Here is a 12498-nt window from a genome sequence, read left to right on the forward strand (position 1 = left end):
CAGCTGTGGGTATGCTAATGAGACCAGGCATACAATAATATGCAATATCTCTAGACCTAAAAGCATCACAGCAATCTTACTCTTCCACAATAAAATGTAAAACTGCCTTCATTTAAAGTATCCTCCTTTGTTTTGAATTTTAAATATCAGACTGCAAAACGAACAAAAAATCCCATACAGCTGAAGCCTCAATTTAAAAAAGGCAACTATTACAGAATCCACAGAAAATATAAACAAAATATTAAAACAATTAGAGGTATCATAGCATTTCCATGCTTGACTGTTGTACAAAACATGCTTCATTTCATGCCCAGAAGATTCAGATTAAATGTATTGGTTTTTTTTCCAACAAATACATTAGATTTTTTTTTTTAATTTATTTTAAAGAATCTCATCTTTTTCAAGCCAGCTAAACCCACTATTAAATACAGCAATTTAATATTGACCTCAGTGCATCTTCCATGGCTTACCTCTAGATATGTGCCTGTATGTGTGCATGTGTGTGTACAAGCACACTTTATACACATATTTGATCAAGTTTTACTTGATTATTTATACACATTTTTTTTTCCCCCAACATTCTGCTTTAGACAATTTTAAGAAATAAACAGTCTTCGATTACACTGAAGGGAGTGCTAAATGGAGGGGAAACTGCAGGGCAAGATGTCAAGACACCAAAGAGAAACTGCTCAGTGCCACAAGTGCTACAGAAATATTGACAAAGTAAAGAAGTCTGATGTGTTTGAACTCTGAATGTGCTACGTGGATTCACTTAACCCTTGGTAAGTTAAATAACTATGGGAACACCCTACACATGGCTTTGGATCTACTTGGATACCTATTTTTTGCTTCACTGAGAAGTGGATTAACCAGAAGAGGAGCCATTTTTATGAGAAAAGGAAGAATACTAGTACATCAGGAGTAAAGAAACTCTGCCATCAGGGCAGAGGGTGGTTGAGAGTGCAGTGGAACAGACACTTCCCTGGGGTTCGCAATAGCCCCACGTTGGCTGGCGGCACAGGAGCGAGGGATAAAAGGGTAAACATGAGACAGCCCGCGGGGCCGAGAGCACGGCTCGGTGAACTGGCGCTGGAGACTTTTAGAGGTGGCTGCTGACCGCTAGAGGGGGCCGATATTGTGCAGCCGCGCCGGGAAAAGCTCCCTTTCCCTTTCGAGAGAGATGGCCATGTACTCAGAAAGTCAAGGGGACAGAGATGCTTTAAGAAAAGTTCTTTCCGGTATCAAAAGTTAACCTCAGCCATGTGATATAGGAAGGAAAGCTCATCATATTGTGTATATATACCTAAATACATATAAGTATTTCTCTCGAAATTTTGACTGTAAGCACTTCCTCCTCTAAAGAACAACCAGGCAGTACTGGCTGCAACAGAAGGCCCTTTTCAGTTCCTCCTACTGCCACCTATCTACCCCAGCCAAACAGGTCAGCTGTTCCCCTTGCCCTAACTTCCACCTTCCTCCCCACCTCACCCTGTTTTGAAGATAGCCTTCTATATGACTCAAAAAGCAAAATTCAAATGGCAAGATCAAATGACAAGAAGAACAGAAATAAAGGGGAAAACAGGTACTAGAGTGGGTCATGTAAACATCCTTCTGGCACCACATACATGTTAAGAAAGCTAAATCCCCAATAGCAGAGAAATTCAAAAGCACAGTATCTGCGCTGGGATCTCCTATGAGGACGTGTTTCTTTACAGTCTTCACTTGGAATAGAAGCAGCAAAACACGAGTGGTTGCCTGGTAGGCTGTAAACTGCTTGGTTATGAAGAAATAAAGAACGGCTGAAATGCAACAACTATCCAAGGCAAATTCCAAAATTATGAAAGGAAAATTTTAAGAGGGGAAAATAAAGAGTACCTGGATTAAATACTAACCAGTTAACAAGAGTAATTGTCCCCAGATGAGTTCCTATCCATTATCTTTTTCATAATTATTCCAACAGAGGAAGTAGCTTCAGTAACTGTGCATACAAATTACCTATTAGAAACTTAACAGGTCATTTCCAAAGGTGATTATGAGCCCTGACTTACAGAGCTCCTCAGTTCTGCACATAATTCTGTTCAATGCCAACAATCTGCACAAAATTAAGATAAAATGTGTTTCCATAAGGCTATGTGGAAATAAACTTTCAGACACTAAAACCATCACTTTAGAAGGTACAAGGTGGTAAACACTGATGAATCAAATGCAGTAATTTTCATAACTGAAATGTTAAAAAATTTGCTTTTGCCTGTGCTTTGGTGACAGGAGAGTGGAAAGAAGAGGAGGCAGTAATTATATGTTAGAGCTCTTACAGTGCCACATGCTATAATTAAATGATGATGAGTGTAATGGTGAATAGTTTAAGGTTAGAAGGGATAAGAAGCACAGTAGGTTATCAGAGTGGACATCTGCTGTAGATCACAACATGAACAGCAGATATGTGTGGGTAGATAAAGATACCTCAACCAACAATTTGGCAAAAAGAGGATGTTCTGTATCATCACAACAGTCCTTATTGGCTCTGTTTGTTTCTTAATGGGTGCTTTTGTTGTAAGTGAACAGGCAATAGGTTTTGTATTAAAAAAATATTAGAAAAGTTGTCAGAATCACCATTTAAAGAGAGCAATAAAGAAAAGGGCTGCAGCTTCCTCAGTTGCTGAGGTTGTTAAGAAACAGCTGGAGATACAGAAACAGATTCTGGCACTCCCACTGTGAATGGCTTGGGCACACTGTAAAGAAGTTAAGGGAGCAAAACAAGAGGAGGTTCACTTAAAATGTTTAGGGGAAAAAAGGCGAGAGTTAAGTGTACCAAGCTACATTAACCAGAGAAAACAAAATAAATACCAGCTTTTATTCACATCTGATAGATAAAGGAGAAAATAAAACTATAAAAATCTTTCATCATAATTGAAAGTGAACAACGATTGAGACAACCAGCAAATAGCTACAATATTGTCATAGCTTGGGTTTAAATCTGTCTCAATGACTGAGAAACAAGTGGGTAAGGAGAGAACCAAATTTAGTCCAAAAAAACCTTGTATCTAGAAACATGTATGTGATTTTTTTACGGGAAGGAGTGAAACAGAAAATGAGGGTCTGATACTGACTATTCTTCCCTTATTCTTCTCTCACTGTCTCTTCTAGCAAAAAAAAAGAGATGAGGTAAAACAAACACACCAAGGTACTACCACACAGTTCAGTCAGACCTGGGATCTGGGAAGCCTCTCAGTGTATCTTTCTTTCCTCCAGTGACCCCAACCTGTGACAAGAATGGGAATGAGAAACTGTATGACCCCCAATGGTTCTGTAGAGAGCCGGCAGCCTTCTGTTTTATTAGTTTTCCACTTGTTTATTTTTATTGTTTAAAAGAATCTCTTTTTTTAACCATGTCAAATGTAGACTTTAAACACATGCTCTTCATCATGTTACGTCCTACTGGAACAGCTCCTCAAAGCACTGAACTTCACTAATGATAATTTATCTAAAACCTTTGTTTTCTTTTGAACTGTGTGCGTTTTGTTGGACTGGATCTACTAAGTAAATTCTCAAGACTTCAACGTGCCATCCCAAAGAAGCTGATGCAAGAGAGTCCAAGTAGAGTTTACTGTCAGTCTGTAATGAGAGTAAAATTGTAAATCTCTGTACTGAAAGCCAGCTGCTTCATTCTTAACTCTGATCCCCCCCTTTTCTTTTGCATCCTAGCCAGCATACAGCTGTAATAAATGTGGCTTTTCTCACAAGCCATGCAGATGTTAACAGTTCTGTAGGACATCAAGAAACATTTCAAGAATCTTGTAAGTGCTGACTAAACTTACTTGAATTACCCACACTACCTCCTCCACATTCCTATTCAGTAACTTCAGCCTTCCTGAATGTATGAAAAAAAAAAAAGGTATTTAAGCCAGGACATTAATACCTAGGTCTAAATGCACTATCAATAAACAAGAAATGTTCTTAAGCCATCAGACAACAGATATTCAGATAGTGAATGAAAAGATGCCAATTTATTCTTTGTCAAGATGACTACTGCATTTTTTATTTCTTATCTATGCAAGAGTGGCTAAATGACTGTCTGAAAAAATATATTTATAGAAGTCACGTCTGGGTGTATTTGAAAGAACGGATCAGAACTATAGCAAGATCTTTTATTTTCTAGTAATCAAGTGGATTAATACTAAATTAGAGTGAAGGAGTTCAAAGTGCCACCTTGTACATTTTTATTAAACTTGATTTAGCATGACAGTAGTATGTATTAAAGATTAAGCTAAAGCCTTAAACCACAGTTGGTTCTGGGCAGGAGCAAAAGTCCAGCTGTGCAGGTAGAGTACTAGATACCAAATGCATTAATTAAGCAAGTCGGTACTAGAAATACTAGAAATTCCCCCTTCAAGCAGCAAGCTTGATCTCCTTTTTTTGGGAGTAGGACTTTCAAAACACGTGAAGCACGTAAGTGCATTCACCAACACAGAAAAATGTGACTAGTAATCATATATTACTCTAGACACCTGAAAATCCCACATCAAATACCCTATCCTGTGTGTAAACTTGACACTTTCAAAACCTACTGGAAGGAGCGCTGCAGAGTGATTCACAGCACTGAGTGATAAAAGGATCACAATCTTTGACAAGTTCAGAAACAAAATGTGCAGTCGAGAGTTTCTACAGTGCAGTTTTGAGATTGTTTCCAGTCAAGTGTCAATCTCAGCAGAGTTTCAGAGAGGGCAGGGTAGGGAGAAATAAAATGAACATATCAGTACGTTTTCTGCAAGGGATCGATAAAAAGGCCTCACTCCTTACAAAGCCTTATGTACCTGCTCAACTTCAGATACTTATCCTATTATGCTAGCACATTTCAAGTTAAAATCAAGTCTTTGAAGACACATTTACTGTGAAATGTGGAATTCGGGGTATTGTTTGTTCTTTAATTTAGTAATACAGGAAATCTGAATATAAAGCAAATTGCAACATGGTATTTTTTAAAATGCTTCATGACACTGCTTTTAAAGTAATTGCATCAAAATGTCATAAAAAGTACATTTACGCATTTTTGAGATAAGCAAAAAAGACAATAGACTACAACCTTAAAAACAAGTTAATGTAATATTAACAGAAGCTGTGCAATTAGCTAGTCAAAACCTCAACCTGTCTTTATGCTTCCTCAAACAAAAACAAATTGGAGAGAGCAGGAAGAAAAGAACTTAAAAAAAAAAAAAAAAAAAAAGAGGGAGAAATAAAAAGAGAGGGTAACAAAAACCCACACAAGCCAGAGTCCCTCACTGCTGTTATTCCTTCACTAGCGGAAATGCTCAGTTCAGTCATGGCTTAGGAGGCATAAACATCATTGAAATTCAAAGGCAGCTCCGAGAAAGAGGACGCCTCAATTGGTATGCAAGTGGTGTTTTCTCGCCCTGAATACATTATGAACTTGCAGCATGCTAATATGCCATGCTATCATAAGCACCAGATGGAACAGTAGGCAGTATATGTCCCATCAAACCTCAGGAAGATGTATTAATGTTCCTGCTCTTTTTTTTTTCTTCCCTTCCCCTCCCCCTTCCCTACTACAACCCTTCAGCTGTGTCCCCAGACTGGCACATTTCTTAGCATCAGTCACCTGCTCCTGAAGCACAGTTCTCCAGGGTTGCCTCATCTTCACCAGGTGGTGCCAAGCATCTTTTCAATCTTTTTTATCGCAGAAGGTAAAGGCCACAAGACGTGTCAGGCTGTGCTTACTGAAGGGTACCGAGTACAAAAGATAACATCATGAGATAAATGATAGATGAAGAAAGACTTCGGGTTTAAAGCTAAGCACAATTGTTTTAAATTATGTATAAGTAGCACGGCACAAATTTCCCCCTCAGTACTACTGGGGAATAAAGAATTGGGGGGCAGCAGCGAAGGGTAAGATTTTCTGTGCAACCAAATAAAACAGAGGAAACTGGATTAATGATCTTTGAACATAATTCCCTTTTTTTAACCACACTGGAAACCTTTTCAGAGAAGATGTATAGAATTCAACAGTCATTTATAGAGGGCAAGAGTTTAAATTTCAATCAGAGTAGGAAAATAACATATGGGTAAATTAGTTTACAGGATTTCTTTTTAATCATTAATTTATTTTAAATTAGAGATATTACATTCTTTGAGTTTTATTACTAAAGAATTGCTTGGAACCATATGTATGTTTCTAAAGCAAGTATAGTATTTTAATACTGCTTTGCATCATTAATGAATTCAGTCCCAAGCAGGTTTTATATGACTAAAGAGAAATGTAATGTAGTATTCTGTATGAAAGTATGTGCATATGCATAAGAAACTAAAACATAGATTTTTCTGATATTTTCCTATTTATTCGTAGAAACATGCCTCCTATTGAAATACATGGTTTGTAAGAAAATTATTTTCTTTTTTTCCTTCTACTGGGTGCCCTTCAGAAGATAAAATCAAGTCCTCAAGATTAAAAATTAAGACTGTGCATTCAAACCACAAGTGAGAAAGACCCAAGATGGCTGAAGAAAAGCAAATCAGCTTTTCACATTTGAAGTTTTAATGCTCAAGTATTTTTAAACTGCTTGTTTTTCAGAAAAAAAAAATCACATCAGTAAACATTTTGTTAATTTCTGATCTTTAGAAACCACCTGCTGATTTATAAACAGCTCTAACTATGTATGTAAACCTATTATTTTCCTAACAACATTAGCCTTCTCATAAATACAGTCTAATTCTGCACGATGAAAAACATTCACAACTCACACAGACTTTTTTTTCTGGGAATTAATATTCAAAACCTCACAAAAGTTAGTTACTTATCTGTTGCACGTGTAAGAAGGATTTTCCCAAGTATTAAAGGTATAGTTGACTGGGGTGTCCCCCCACCCATTCAATTCTATCAAAAAAAGCACTTGATGTTATTCACAAATAACAGGCATTATTATAGCATCTGTTAAGTCCAGATAAGACTAATGCAAGGATGTCTTAGGGACTGAGTCAGAAATCAGACCATTTTTTTTTCCCTTTTTCTCTTCCTACTGAATATTGGGGGGCTTGTTTTGTTTCTTGATATAGAGCCTTTAAGGGTAATTTGCTAGATTATTTGCATTGTGCAAATAAGTCTATTTAAGTCCATTATCCTGCATTACAAAGTAATTTCTGACACCTTAACAGCACTCAATTTAATTACAACACACTGAAACAGTACAGCTAACTCCCAAAGGAACCTGTTTGTATCAAAAGATGATGATATATACTAGCTGCATATCATCTTTCACCATCAGATCTGCAATCAACTGTTTTAAAGAACGCAATCAGAACATCTGCATCACCACATTATTTGGTGGCAAAAAGCCCTCCAAAACCCAGCAACTGCATGCAACAATGTGTGCATATCCCCGACTTGTAAGCAGATATATTTAAAAAACAGCAGCTTTACTTTAATTACCAAAGGAAAAAAAAAAAAAAAAAAAAAGCCGTTTTGATTTAGATTCAGCAAGCATCAATTTCTGTATCAGAATCCCCATTGGGTAATTCATCGAGGCATCTATTCTATATCTACTGTGGCAAGACAGCGAAAACACTTACAGCCTCTAAAAATAAAAAGACTTGTTTGTTATGAAACTATTAAGCATTCCTGGTGATTAAGTAATGGACATTCTTTCAAGACTGTCTTAAACCAATGCCCCAGACAAAACCTTGAGAACATCATTTGATGGTGTCAGGATGAAATCAAGGCATCATAACTTTCTGTATTCCTTCAAGAAAGAGCAATCAATTCACCAACATTCACAAAGCTTTTTCTGAAAGAATACAGAAGTTAACTAAAGGAGGGTATATAATTTCCCTTGTGGCTCTACAGAAGAATGCAGGTCAATAGCTGAAACATAAGGTAGTATTTTTATCTTTGGAGCCTCTACAGGCTCTAAAGAGCAGTTTGAAGCAGAAGGTTTAAGGCAGCATAAATTAAGGAATTCTGTTTCTTCTGGTCTCTGAAGATTAAATACTATTGCTTTCCTTACTCAGAATGAAAGGAATTGGAAATTACTCCTCTACCAATTGACATCTCAGAGGAAGATGCCTAGCTGTTCAGCTGAGAAGCAACCCCGCTACCTGATCTAGGTGGATTTGCTTTAGCAGGGTGATTGAACTAGATGATCTCTAATGGTCCCTTCCGACTCCAACCATTCTATGGCTATGATTCTGTGAAATTCAATCCTTATTCCACCAAGTTGTGGTTCTGTCTGAAGAAGGCAAAGAAAGACTAACAGCTCTCCCACAGACAGCAGAGAATTTGCTGTTCACGCTATGAAGACTGCTTTCATACCAAGCTCTCAATGAAAGTTTCATGCACAGATTCATCTCCTGCACAGTAACCTTGCTTATTAAATATAGAAAACTCAAATACAGATTTGCTTTACAACCAGAGAATAAAGAGAGATGTAAGTAAATTAACAAAACAAGATGAGCATCTTCAAAACACTTAAAAAATTTAACACGAGAGACAAAAGTAGTATTCCAACCCCTACCTTTCTATGATTCTATGATTTCTGGAATACACTGTCCCACTTCTCCTCCATTTACAACGAGACAATAAAGTGCTCTCAATGAGTAATTATGCAGAAAAGTAAAATACACACTCATTAATGCACAGATCCCCTTTAAAATCACAATGGACTTTACTTTTGTTTCTGAAGATACAATGCAGTCTAATGGCGACCTCAGTGTAAACAAATCAAATATTGACTTCATGAAGCAATTTAAATAACTTCCAAGATCTAATATAAATGAGATGACAGAAGCTGTCTCTTTTTCTGGACCCTAGAGTTAGAAGATCCTACAGTGCCACGGAAGATGCTGTAGCAACTTTAAACAATGCAGACCACCTGAATTCTAGAAACTGAATTTTATCACTGTCCTCCCTCTGCCAGTGAAAAAAATGAAAACTAAAAACACCAAGGCCAAAGACATGGTACAACTCTGTTGCAAATCAGTTTCCAAGAAGAAAAATGAGGACTTTCAAAGCAATTCAATGACAGTGCCATCTAATATGTATATTTAATTAATACCCTTTCTTTTGCAGACAGAAGAAAAGTTGCTTTATTGAATACCTTTCAGCTTCCTTTATGGTATTAATAATGCTCAGAGTCCCTATGGTTTGTTCAATATTTCAACATTTTCAATATTTCAAGAGATTTCAAAATTTTCAGCGTTTGAAAGTGTACACTTTCAAATGTGATACAAACCAAAATTCCTTCTCAAAGACAAGGTTATTGCATCCTTGTTTTTTAAAGATCTTGCACAGTTCCAGGCAAAGAAAAGTAGCTAAAAGAAAGAGAAACATTGTCCATAAAAAATGACCTCTTCTAAACTTTGGTTAGCAAACTTTCTCCTAACTAGAATGCAAATAACTGTGTGCAAAGCTAGCAGATATAATTACACAATCAACAATTATGTGGTGAAATTGACTGGAAAAATAAAATTAAAACAATAAATGTTAATTTGTATTTGCTAACCATGAATGATGTGGCTGGTGCTCTGCAAGGCGCAAAATCCTCGGGGGGGAAAAAAAAGAATCTCTTTAAAAAAAGGGATATGAGGAAGTCACATTTGGGAAAGTCTACTGAGATGGCATTCATTTGGATTATTAAATAGCTACAATGAAAATTCAAAGCTGTGTACATGTGCTTGTTGTCCGGTCTTAAAATGGCCACCAGAATACATTTGGAATGCACAATTTAGAAGCAAGAATCAAATTATGGCTGTATTTTCATATTATATGAGTGCACACATTTTCCAAACTGTAATCTTGTGGCAGGAAGACTATTTGAGTCATGCATGTTTGCATGACTCACAAAACACATATTAAGGAAAGATCTGAAAGAAGGAAGGGGAATGGCCCTCTGTCACTAAACCGGAAGATTACTCCTTTAGCAGGATGTGGTTTCAAAACAAGAGCACAATAAGACAGTGAACGCAGCACCACTTGAAAAATCAGAGAGAAAGGGGGAACTATGGAAATCTGCACTAGAGGTGCACAGGAGGGCTCCCAAGAGTAGGAGAAATGGATTGTAAGTGCATAAAAAAAAAAAAAATTCCAATAAAGCCTTATAGGGTACCAAGTTAACTTTTAGAGATGCTTTCTGACTGACTTACAGAAGAAAGTATAGTGCATTAAACGCCAGAAAAGATAAATCAAAAAGTTAGAGGGCAATGTACTTTGAAAGGTAAAGCATATTCCTGCTTCTCAAATAATAATTTCAAACTTCACTGCAGTTAGGCAAATGCTAACCCCACTTCCTCAAACCTCAGTTTATTACAGTCACCCTCTGTTTTTTAACCAAGAATTATACAGTCCTGACTCTACACCAGATCTGCCCATGCTTGCAATAGACTGGAAGTGTTACCAAAATACATTTTCCTTCCTTATACCTCAGCCTCTCCTCACGAGATGATCGATACCAATTCCTTTCACTTTGCTATTTCCACACTTCTTTTGGTCTTTGTCAGCTCAGTATTGCCAATATGTAAAAACGCAGCAGAGCTCGTTACAGTCTGCTTCCAAAGGGATGTCCACAATTAATGAGAACCATATGAGCAGTACTCTTAATTATGTCCACTTATGACAGCATTTCCTTTGGAACATCAGAAAAACTCCCATCCACCTCTGACTTACACTTTGTGCCCATTTAAAATCACAGTTAAGTTGCAGGCATTGTCCCAAAACATATATCCACATTGATACTGAAATAGCTGGCTGGATAATTAAAATTCATTCAGATGTGTGGGTCCTACCAGGTAGTTATTCATCATGAAAATTTCACAAGATTGCCAGATCCCTAGAGCAAGAAGAAATAGAAATAAATGCACAACTCATTATGCAACATCATGGAGAAGCTCAAAGCTTCATGCCATAGGAATTTTGGATCAGTTCAGTGTCTCTTTTGACACTACATCCTTAAACCAGCTGCAATAAAATTACTACCAGGTGGTGTGCTGCAGCACAGGGACAAAAACAAGAGGTCTGTGAACTTCCAGTTGAAGCGGTTCCTTCTCGAATCCCAAGGTCTCCAGCAACTTGTCTCAAGTACTTCTGCAATCAGTGCCCACAATGAAGCTTTTTCTCCACACTATGCCTATATCTGGCAGTGAAGAAGAAATTACTAGTAGGGAAAAAATGAAAAAAAACCCTCAACAGCACAGAGAAATAAATTCAGGTTTGGTATATGGAAGCATAGCTCGATGAGCTACCATGGGCAGGAGGTGCAGCCCTTTCAGCTGGCACTGAGCCTGACAATTCTGCTCTTTTACCAGCATGCAAAGTGCATTCCGCAAGTTACAGATCAAGTAATGGTCTCAGATCAGATTCAATAAATAAGTAACTTCAGCAGCCCAGAAGACCAACATTGCTAAAATTCCCCTCTGAAACACAACATGAAACTCTGTGTCATGGACTGCTCTGCTCTGCCCTACAGTGCATAGGGCTGAAGCACCTCAGATTGCACATCCAAAACACCTAATGGATCTCATGTAACAGATCCAGTAGCACAAAGAATCATCATGCAGATTGAAGTGACTGGAGATCAGGTAGTCTATGCCTTTCTGCCTCAAAGCATGTATAGTTAGATCAAGTTACCAGGAGTTTGTCCAATATGGTGACTTCAATAAAAGAAATATCACTACCTCTCTGGACAACTTGTTTCAGTGTCTGACAATCCTTATGGTGGATAATTTTTCCCCCGTATCTACTTGACATTATCGTGGTCCATTACATACCTCTTGCCTCTCCTCCTATCACTATGTAGCTCTAAGAAGAGTTTGGGTCCATTCATCTTCACTATACCCTCCCATTAGGTAGCTGTAGACAGCTCATGACAGAAAATATGATATAAAGTTAGCTATATTTAACTAGCAACTGCCTACAGCTCACCAACAGGGAAATACTGGAGACAGGATGCTTTACTCCTGCCTTTCAAGAGGCTCAGTAACTTGGAGACATGGGAACCGCAGCACTACTCCCTCCTCCAGAAAAGATGTCCGTATCCTCACCTTCAGAAGATTGGCACGTAGAATCGGTTTGTGTAACACACAGCTAGGCAAGACGGAAGAGGTGAGTTTTGATTTTATTCAAGTCTCTTGAAAGGAAGCCTCACACTGGAAATGAAAGCTGGAAGTGAAAGACATTAATTCAAATTTGCCTTCTGCTTGCTCAAGCTCAAATCTATAATGTATTCCCTTGGCAGGGGGGAAAATTACTGCCCAGCAGCAGCTTATTCTGGATGGGTGTCATTTTCATCACTTTTGTCCTGCCTGAGAACTGTGCAGGAAACATTTCAAGAGGGACCAAGGCCTGACCTCGGATCAGCAGCAGCAAGGAGGTCCTGCTACTACTGTCCTACTCCAGGACAGTACCTGGTGACTGTCAGATACATAAGGCAGAAAGAACACATGCATGTTGCAAAATATATGGTGCAGAGACGGCTGAGCTCCTAGAGAACTGAGCCAGTG

At 37.9% G+C, this 12498-nt stretch overlaps 1 protein-coding gene across 9 annotated transcripts in view; it reads right to left on the minus strand.

The window, feature by feature from the left end:
• The window catches only part of RUNX1T1 (RUNX1 partner transcriptional co-repressor 1), a 113049-nt gene that overhangs the window by 60508 nt on the left and 40043 nt on the right, over nucleotides 1-12498 (minus strand). For 2 of the 9 annotated variants that reach the window (XM_061995754.1, XM_061995753.1), the window contains exon 2: nucleotides 5615-5732. The exons of 5 other annotated variants lie outside the window; for them this stretch is intronic. The gene's annotated coding sequence lies outside the window, so the exon portion shown is untranslated. Of the gene's footprint in view, nucleotides 1-1892; nucleotides 1913-5614; nucleotides 5733-12039; nucleotides 12119-12498 lie in introns of those variants that run through there. 2 more of the 9 variants (XM_061995756.1, XM_061995758.1) reach the window with 2 other exon arrangements.

Source organism: Colius striatus, chromosome 4 (assembly GCF_028858725.1).
Source record: "Colius striatus isolate bColStr4 chromosome 4, bColStr4.1.hap1, whole genome shotgun sequence".
Lineage (NCBI taxonomy): Eukaryota > Metazoa > Chordata > Aves > Coliiformes > Coliidae > Colius > Colius striatus.